Genomic DNA, 10941 nt, shown 5'->3' on the forward strand with positions numbered 1-10941 from the left:
GTACATGATTGGTGTGTTGTTCATTTGTCGTTTACCAAATGTTTGAATGTATGATCGCTTTATTTAGATGACGAGCGGCCCGTAGTTCCTGAGCGTGTTACCGAAGATCTTCCTGAGCAACAACCTGGTGAAGGAAAGTGTCCTCTGACCTATTATGTCCTACTTACTTTATAATTCACCGTCCCACATTACATCATTGAAACCTAAGGATTGACTAGTCTGTATTGACCTTGTCCTTGCTTACCTTTTGGGTTATCATAGTAAGCTTTATGCTATTGCTTTAACTTAATCAATGAACATGATGTGAACATTTATGATACGATGATGTTATCCCGATGATGATCTTAAGATATTTTAGGGGACTCAGGCCATTTTCCTGAGTACCTCTCCGTAAGGAACTATTCGTTGAGTGACCACCTGGGATAACAGTGCAACCATGAGGGTGGAATGTGACGCCCTTAGCCGAATAATTAGATGAACCTGGGGGTGCAGTTAGCTTTGCCTGAGGGCCGTCAATGGCGGCCGGGGCATAGTGCTTGCTCTACCAAGGGGGTGCAGAGGTTCATTCGATTTGGTTTTGTTAGTCACCCACCTTGGGGAGGTGTACTGCGTTTGTACAACTGGTGAAACCTAATGAGCAGCTATGCACCAGGGGAGTCTTTGTAAAGGCTACGTAGTGAAACCTTGCCGACTCACCTTGGTAGTGTTTGAGGGTTTGATCGACCCGAGGCAAAAAGGGATCACGACTCATGGGTAAAGTGTGCAACCTCTGCAGAGTGTTAGAAACTGGTATATCACCCAAGCTCACGGTTAAGAGCGGCCTTGGTGAAAGTCGCCTAGAGGGGGGGTGAATAGGGCGAATCTGAAATTTATAAACTTAAGCACAACTACAAGCCGGGTTAGCGTTAGAAATAAGAACGAGTCCGAGAGAAAGGGCGCAAACCAAATCATGAGCAAATAAAGAGCGAGACATGATGATTTTTTTTACCGAGGTTCGGATCTTGCAAACCTACTCCCCGTTGAGGTGGTCACAAAGACCGGGTCTCTTTCAATCCTTTCCCTCTCTCAAACGGTCACTTAGACCGAGTGAGCTTCTCTTCTCAATCAAACGGAACACAAAGTTCCCGCAAGGACAACCACACAATTGGTGTCTCTTGCCTTGGTTACAATTGAGTTTGATCACAAGAAGAATGAGAAAGAAAAGAAGCGATCCAAGCGCAAGAGCTCAAATGAACACAAATGTCGCTCTCTAGTCACTATTTGATTTGGAGTGATTCCGGACTTGGGAGAGAATTTGATCTCTTTGGAGTGTCTAGAATTGAATATTATAGCTCTTGTAATGTGTTGAAGGTGGAAAACTTGGATGCCATTAAATGTGGGGTGGTTGGGGTATTTATAGCCCAAACCACCAAAATATGGCCATTGGAAGGCTGATGTCGCATGGCGCACCGGACAGTCCGGTGCGCCACTGGACACTGTCCAGTGCGCCAGCCACGTCAGCAGACCGTTGGGGTTCGACTGTTGGAGCTCTGACAGGTGGGGCCTCTGGGCTGTCCGGTGGTGCACCGGATAGGTCCTGTAGACTGTCCGGTGCGCCAACCGCGCGTGCTCTGTCCTCTGCGCGCGCAGGCGCGCATTAAATGCGTTGGAGTCGACCGTTGCGCGCGAAGTAGCCGTTGCTCCGCTGGCATACCGGACAGTCCGAACAGTCCGGTGAATTATAGCGGAGCGGCCTCCCATTTTCCCGAAGGTGAGGAGTTCAGTGTTGAGTGCCCTGGTGCACCGGACACTGTCCGGTGGCACACCGGACAGTCCGGTGCGCCAGACCAGGGTGCCTTTGGGTTGTCTTTTGCTCTCTTTGTTTGAACCCTTTCTTGGTCTTTTTATTGGCTTATTGTGAACCTTTGGCACCTATAAAACTTATAGACTAGAGCAAACTAGTTAGTCCAATTATTTGTGTTGGGCAATACAACCACCAAAATCAATTAGGAAATAGGTGTAAGCCTAATTCCCTTTCAATCTCCCCCTTTTTGGTGATTGATGCCAACACAAACCAAAGCAAGCATAGAAGTGCATAATTGAACTAGTTTGCATAATGTAAGTGCAAAGGTTACTTAGAATTGAACCAATAAATATTTTCATAAGATATGCATGGATTGTTTCTTTATTTTTAACATTTTGGACCACGCTTACACCACATGCTTTGTTTTTGCAAATTCTTTTGTAAATTCTTTTCAAAGTTCTTTTGCAAATAGTCAAAGGTAAATGAATAAGATTTTGAGAAGCATTTTCAAGATTTGAAATTTTCTCCCCCTGTTTCGAATGCTTTTCCTTTGACTTAAACAAAAATCCCCCTCAATAAAATCCTCCTCTTAGTGTTCAAAAGGGTTTTAGATGTTAGTTTTTGAAGAGGGTGAACCAATTTGAAATTCTATCAAAAATAAGATACCAATTGAAAAATTCATCATTTCAGGACTTTTTAAATTTTAAAAATTGGTGGTGGTGCGGTCCTTTTGCTTTGGGCTAATACTTTCTCCCCCTTTGGCATGAATCGCCAAAAACGGATACTTGAGTGAAATATAAGCCCTTTTAAACTACTTTCTCCCTCTTTGGTGAACAAACTATGAGTGAAGATTATACCAAAGGTTGGAGAGTTGCTCAGAGCGACGGCGAAGGATGAGTAATTTGACGGAGTGGAGTGGAAGCCTTTGTCTTCACCGAAGACTCCAATTTCCTTTCAATACACCTATGACTTGGTTTGAAATATACTTGAAAACACATTAGTCTTAGTATATAAAAGAGACATGATCAAAGGTATATTTATGAGCTATGTGCAAAACATCAAAAGAAATTCCTAGAATTAAGAATATTTAGCTCATGCCTAAGTTTGTTAAAAGATTGTTCATCTAGTGGCTTGGTAAAGATATCGGCTAATTGATCCTTAGTGTTAATATATGCAATCTCGATATCTCCCTTTTGTTGGTGATCCCTTAAGAAATGATACCGAATGGCTATGTGTTTAGTGCGGCTATGTTCAACGGGATTATCCGCCATGCGGATTGCACTCTCATTATCACATAGAAGAGGAACTTTGGTTAATTTGTAACCATAGTCCCTAAGGGTTTGCCTCATCCAAAGCAATTGCGCGCAACAATGGCCTGCGGCAATATACTCGGCTTCGGCAGTAGAAAGAGCTATGGAATTTTGCTTCTTTGAAGCCCAAGACACCAATGATCTTCCCAAGAACTGGCAAGTCCCCGATGTGCTCTTTCTATTAATTTTACACCCCGCCCAATCGGCATCCGAATAACCAATTAAATCAAATGTGGATCCCCGAGGGTACCAAAGCCCAAACTTAGGAGTATAAACTAAATATCTCAAGATTCGTTTTATGGCCGTAAGGTGAGCTTCCTTAGGGTCGGCTTGGAATCTTGCACACATGCATACAGAAAGCATAATATCCGGTCGAGATGCACATAAATAGAGTAAGGAACCTATCATCGACCGGTATACCTTTTGATCGACGGATTTACCTCCCATGTCGAGGTCGAGATGCCCATTGGTTCCCATGGGTGTCTTGATAAGCTTGGCATCCTTCATCCCAAACTTACTTCGTTTGGCTAATGAAGGTGCCCTCTTGGAGTTGCTTCACTTGAAATCCCAAGAAATACTTCAACTCCCCCATCATAGACATTTCGAATGTCTGTGTCATGATCCTACTAAATTCCTCACATGTAGATTCGTTAGTAGACCCAAATATAATATCATCAACATAAATTTGACATACAAACAAATCATTGTCAAGAGTTTTAGTATATAAAGTAGGATCGGCTTTTCCGACTTTGAAGCCATTAGTGATAAGGAAATCTCTTAGGCATTCATACCATGCTCTTGGGGCTTGCTTGAGCCCATAAAGCGCCTTAGAGAGTTTGTAAACATAGTTAGGGTACTCACTATCTTCAAAGCGGGGAGGTTGCTCAACATAGACCTCTTCCTTGATTGGTCCATTGAGGAAGGCACTTTTCACGTCCATTTGATAAAGCTTAAAGCCATGGTAAGTAGCATAGGCAAGTAATATGCAAATTGACTCAAGCCTAGCTACGGGTGCATAGGTTTCACCGAAATCCAAACCTTCGACTTGTGAGTATCCCTTGGCCACAAGTCGGACTTTGTTCCTTGTCACCACACCAAGCTCATCTTGCTTGTTGCGGAAGACCCACTTGGTTCCTACAACATTTTGGTTAGGACGTGGAACTAAATGCCATACCTCGTTCCTAGTGAAGTTGTTGAGCTCCTCTTGCATCGCCACCACCCAATCTGAATCTTGAAGTGCTTCCTCTACCCTGTGTGGCTCAATAGAGGAAACAAAAGAGTAATGTTCACAAAAATGAGCAACACGAGATCGAGTAGTTGTAACACCTCAGGTGTTACCATGGCTAGAGCACACCTTGGTGCTAAGGACTGTGATCACATGTGATAATAACATAAGGAAACACATAAGAACTTTGGAGATCATGTGTTAATCAAAGTTTGTTAATGACCTAAGAAGTATTACTCAAATCTTTGCACACTTACTACCTTGGATAAGAGGGGGGAAGAACCCTAGACCTCTCTTAAACCCTATCTCCCAAAACCATGGATAAAGGGGGGAAGAGAGTGAGCAAATGTGCAAAACATGAGTAATCTTTAACAAAACCATAAGCAATCTTATAACCAGAAATTAGGGGAAGGTAATATTGCAAAAAGACCCCTGGAGAAACCCCAACAAATCTCCAAGTGGAGAGAGAGCTAGAGCTCTCTATTTCTCTCTAAGTTAAAAACTACACCTACACTAAAGATCAGTCGTGTTCACCTCGAAGCTGGCACCAAACCCACCTATGTTCTATACCAAAAATGTGGCATACCACCTAAGGCACCCACTGGAAAAAGCTGAGCCCGAGACTTGGACGTTTGACATGCCTTGGCATGGTTTTTGTCGCGAGGTGGGCAGTGTGACACACCCGATTTGGCGACCGAAGATCTCCCTACCTAGGCCATATCTGCCATGGCAGCTCACGGATGAGAGACAGCCCTAGGTGCCAGGAAAAGACTCGCGCCGGATTTTTGCCAAGATTCGCACGTTTGCGACTCGGGTGAGTTGTGGAACACGGGCAGAAGAAAAGCTCCACGTGTTCGACGCGCTCTGTGTGCGCCAGAGCACGCCCGCGCGCGCCCCGCGTCGCGCCAACGGCCAGCCGACGCCATGGTCCGCGCCCGCGCCTATAAAGCCCGCTCGGGCGTCGACTGCACTCTTCCGCGCACCCTCAAGCTTCACCGGAGCTCAGTTCACCGCCGTTTGCCCGTGCGCGGCGTGCCCGCGGCCACCCGAGCCACTGCCACCGTAGACCGGCCAGCCCAGCCTTTCCCAACCCCGTCCAACCCTCGGAGACGAGTGTGCACAACTTAGTGAAGCTCCCCGAGCGAGGAATCGAAACCTGCTTCGCCGGAGAGGCCAGTCCACGGTCACCGAAGTTCACAACCCCGCCGGAGTACGTGGACCGGGTAATCCACTCAACCTTTTTCCGATTCCTTGTGCACACGGTCTCTACGTTACCCCGTGAAGCTCACCGTGCCCTTGGATTGAACCAGATCGCCGTGGTTTGGCCGGTACACTCGCCGCCGACGAGAACACCCGCCTGCGCACGTGGACGGAGCGATTCCGGCCATCCCCGCCGTCGAGCCGCACCTCGCTGTGACCGCCAGAGCCTCCCCGAGCCAACCCTGCCCTTCGCCGGACCTATCTCGCCACCGGTAAGCCGCGCCACCCTTTTCTTTCCCGCGGGTACTGTTTACATTGGGGGAAGGACTGCGGGGAAGAAGAAGGAAAGGTCAGGGGGCTTTTTGAACTGTCAGCGACCCAGGGGAATAGTGGCGCAGGGGTAGATTTGTGCGGGTTGATTTAGTTTAAACCCAGGGACCTCGGTGTAAACTGCTTTTCCAGAAAACCTTTATTAAATCTGAATTTAAATTTGAACAGAACTTTACTAATTCATAACTTCTGTTTAGTTCATCCAAATTTGGTCAAACCAATTTTGTCAGACTCTAAATAATGTAACCTACTTAAGAAAAATATAAAACCCCCTATGTACTATAGAAAACTTTAAAGTTCTAATTTAATTATTGTTTTGGCCATAAGCTAAATAATAGGGCAAAAATTAGTTGCACTATTTGACTAGGGTTAGAAAAATTTGGAGAAGTTTATATCCACCTACTGACCTAATTAAAAATGCTGAATCTCTCTGTCCACTCCCTTAAGTTAGTTTTTACCCCTTATTTTGCAATATGCTCAAGGTTAAGAAAAATAGGAAATGTGATTTAAATAATGAACCAGAGGGTACCCCTATTTTTGTTAGGGTACTTATTCAATATAGTTCACTAGAAAAATCTATCATACCCTGGTTTAGTATAAAATAAGTAGGATGCCTTTTATTTGAATAAAACAAGGAAAACTTAGAAAAATCCTACAAAAATAACCCCAAGGTGAAAACACCTCAACCCTTGGGATAACTAATGTTTTGTTAATAAAAACTTAGGAAAAATATGAAATCTGCTGTTTGACATTTTTCAAATAACCATGTAGTAGAAAGTGCCTTTTAGGCATTAAACTTTAGAAAATCATAACTGAATAACCACCCCTTAGCTTTCTGTGATTTTTGGCACAAAAGCCTATTTTTACTGTTAGATGCCAACAAAAATAACCTTTTGGACAGAACCCACCTCTAATTAAGAGTTGTAGTACAAAGTGGCTCATTTACCCAACTTTTATTATTTTTGTCTAAAGCACAACATTTTTATTTTGAACCTCAACTTCCTAGAAGGGGCTATAGTGACCAATGGCAACCCACTGTAATTTTTACAAAATTTTTGGAGAAAGTTAAGCTACTGTTGTAGTTCAAAACCCACAAAAATTCATAAATAAAAATTAAAGAAAGGAAAATGAATAATGGAAATTAGTATCATCCTAAAACCCTTGTAAATTGTCCACTGAAATATATAAAGGCAATACAAATCCCCTATGTTTATCTTCAACAAAAATCTAAACCCAGGAGTGATAAGCATAAACCACTAAAGGCCCCACATGACCAAGCAAACCCTAAGTTACTCCTTGACTTAGTTTTCTTTTGGCATAATGTTATTAAATCCTGCATAATCATAACATACATGTTCATTGCATTCGATAGACTGTAATCTTGCTGACGGAGAGTACGTCCTCGTGCCGGAGCAAGGAGCTGCTCAGGAGGTAGCCCCAGATCCAGCACCAGAGCCTGCACCAGAGGACCTGCCTGCCACTGCTTTGGAAGGAAAGCCCCGGTTTTATGCACAACCTGTTATTTATGCTATTTTACTTCACTTAATGATTGTAGGATTGATTGTGCACTTAGGTGTAGGGATTGTTTGAAACCCTAGTTGCATGATCTCAGGAATCCTATTGAGATGAATACTAGTATGCTAGGTCGAGTAGCTGCTTTATTAATTAGGATCTCGGTAGAAGTGGAGTGATTTTCTAGCACTCGCGCGAGGTCAGGAATTGGCTGTATCCACTTTCTTATCATATTGACGTTGGTTTGTGGGCAACAATCCATGGGGATTGGTTGTCTACGGGATAAGAATTGGAATAAGGATTAAGGTGTGGTACCGTGAGTCAAGCGTTTGAACGTACTAAACACATACCGAGAAATATGGTAAATCGGTAAGCCTAGTACCTGAGTGAACCTGCCCACAGATTGCCCTCCTCACGTGACCTGAGACGAGGTCTCCCATTCCGGTTATGGTGGGTACAAGTGCGGTCACTGCACGACGGCAGTCGGGGTCAGTGAGGCATTGTACGCCAAGGCGGTGAGCCCCTTTCTGTTGCCAGGGAATCGATGGGGACGGTTGATATGTGTGGGCACGGAGTGCCCCTACATGTCGTGTGTTTAGGTTTACCTTGCAAGGTTTAAAAACTCGATTCGAATCGTCTGCTTCTCGCAGCTAATGAGACTGCTTGATCCATGCTGCTACATTGAGTAATAAGTGAAATTGTGCTGAGATGATACAAGATGTTGGTTGCTAAAAAAATGTTTGCTACTATGTATGAGTAGATAGTACACATTTAGCCTTAAGAGAGTCACACTTAAATTGGCAAAGTTAAAACTTGACTTAGAAACTCAGCTAGTGCTTTTTGGCAACCAAACCCCACAGCCAAACAGCTGCATGTCTAGAGGTAGAGGAGTAGACTCCTCACACCGGGTAAGTCTAGCTGAGTATTAGTATACTCAGCCTTGCTTGTGGCATAATTTTACAGGTTCTCTAGAGGACATGGTTGCTGGAGTGACTTGGCTGTCCACCTTACCACCGGGTTGGACTGTCGAGTGGGACCCTACCTCGGCTGAGGAGGAGCATGAGGAGTGATGGGACAGGCTTCCCCATCTCTCTGTTTATTTACCGTTAGTTTTATTCCGCTGCACTTCGAACAATGATGACTACTTTTGCAAAACTCCGATGATGATGTAATAATTTAATACTCTTTAATGCATGGTTTTATGCTTTATTGTATTTGCTCTGTGACTCACCATCGAGTGAGACTGTGGTACTTGATCCTGTCAGTGGCCGTGTCGGACTAGATCCGAGGGATTGACAGGTTATTCCCATTTAAGTGTGGTCTAGCCTCTACGGCGGGGCTTAGGCACTTAAGTTGGAATAATTCGGACAGTTCCGCCACAGTAGTTACCCCCTTTTGAATATCGCCAAGGATGGTGTTCACAGGGTGATCTCGTTGGATTGCTTGGTGGACTCTTAGGTGTGGCGGCCTTGGAACTTGTTCATCTTCCTTATCTTGATCATGGGCATCTCCCCCTTGATCATTGCTCTCCTCTTGAGGTGGCTCAATTCCTTGATCTTCTCCTTCATCATTTTGAGCCTCATCCTCATCTTGAGTTGGTGGAGATGCTTGCATGGAGGAAGATGGTTGATCTTGTTCATTTGGAGGCTCTTCGGATTCCTTAGGACACACATCCCCAATGGACATGTTCCTTAGCGCGACGCACGGAGCCTCTTCATCACCTATCTCATCAAGATCAACTTGCTCTACTTGAGAGCCGTTAGTCTCATCAAACACAATGTCACAAGAAACTTCAACTTGCCCAGAGGACTTGTTGAAGACTCTATATGCCCTTGTGTTTGAATCATATCCTAGCAAAAAGCCTTCTACAGCCTTAGGAGCAAATTTGGATTGTCTACCTCTTTTAACAAGAATGAAGCATTTGCCACCAAAGACTCTAAAATATGAAACATTGGGCTTTTTACCGGTTAGGAGTTCGTATGATGTCTTCTTGAGGATTTGGTGTAGATACAACCGGTTGATGGCGTAGCAGGTGGTGTTGACCACCTCGGCCCAAAACCGATCCGAAGTCTTGTACTCATCAAGCATAGTCCTTGCCATGTCTAATAGAGTTCTATTCTTCCTCTCCACTACACCATTTTGTTGTGGCGTGTAGGGAGAAGAGAACTCATGCTTGATGCCCTCCTCCTCAAGGAAGCCTTCAATTTGAGAGTTCTTGAACTCCGTCCCGTTGTCGCTTCTAATTTTCTTGATCCTTAAGCCGAACTCGTTTTGAGCCCGTCTCAAAAATCCCTTTAAGGTTTCTTGGGTATGAGATTTTCCCTGCAAAAAGAACACCCAAGTGAAGCGAGAATAGTCATCCACAATAACTAGACAATACTTACTCCTGCCGATGCTTATGTAAGCTATCGGGCCGAATAGGTCCATGTGTAGGAGCTCGAGTGGTCTGTCAGTCGTCATAATGTTCTTGTGTGGATGATGAATACCAACTTGCTTCCCTGCCTGACATGCGCTACAGATCCTGTCTTTCTCAAAATGAACATTTGTAAGTCCCAAAATGTGTTCTCCCTTTAGAAGCTTGTGAAGATTCTTCATTCCAACATGTGCTAGTCGGCGATGCCAGAGCCAGCCCATGTTAGTCTTAGCAATTAAGCAAGTGTCGAGTTCAGCTCTATAAAAATCTACCAAGTATAGCTGACCCTCTAACACCCCCTTAAATGCTACTGAATCATCACTTCTTCTAAAGACAGTAACACCTATATCCGTAAAAAGACAATTGTAGCCCATTTTACATAATTGTGAAACTGAAAGCAAGTTGTAATCTAAAGAATCTACAAGAAAAACATTGGAAATGGAGTGGTCAGGAGATATAGCAATTTTACCCAATCCTTTGACCAAACCTTGATTTCCATCCCCGAATGTGATAGTTCGTTTGGGTTCTTGGTTTTTCTCATAGGAGGAGAACATCTTCTTCTCCCCTGTCATGTGGTTTGTGCACCTGCTGTCGATGATCCAGCTTGAGCCCCCGGATGCATAAACCTACAAAACAAGTTTAGTTCTTGACTTTAGGTACCCAAATGGTTTTGGGTCCTTTGACATTAGATACAAGAACTTTGGGTACCCAAACACAAGTCTTTGATCCCTTGTGTTTGCCCCCAACATACTTGGCAACTATCTTGCCGGATTTGTTAGTTAAAACATAAGATGCATCAAAAGTTTTAAATGAAATGTCATGATCATTTGATGCAGTTGGAGTTTTCTTCTTAGGCAATTTTGCATGGGTTGATTGCCTAGAACTAGATGTCTCACCCTTATACATAAAAGCATGATTAGGGCCAGAGTGAGACTTCCTAGAATGAATTCTCCTAATTTTGCTCTCGGGATAACCGGCAGGGTACAAAATGTAACCCTCGTTATCCTGAGGCATGGGAGCCTTGCCCTTAACAAAGTTTGACAATTTTTTAGGAGGGGCATTAAGTTTGACATTGTCCCCCTTTTGGAAGCCAATGCCATCCTTGATGCCAGGGCGTCTCCCACTATAGAGCATGCTTCTAGCAAATTTAAAATTATCATTTTCTAAG

The sequence above is a fragment of the Zea mays genome, chromosome 7, assembly GCF_902167145.1.
Source record: "Zea mays cultivar B73 chromosome 7, Zm-B73-REFERENCE-NAM-5.0, whole genome shotgun sequence".
Lineage (NCBI taxonomy): Eukaryota > Viridiplantae > Streptophyta > Magnoliopsida > Poales > Poaceae > Zea > Zea mays.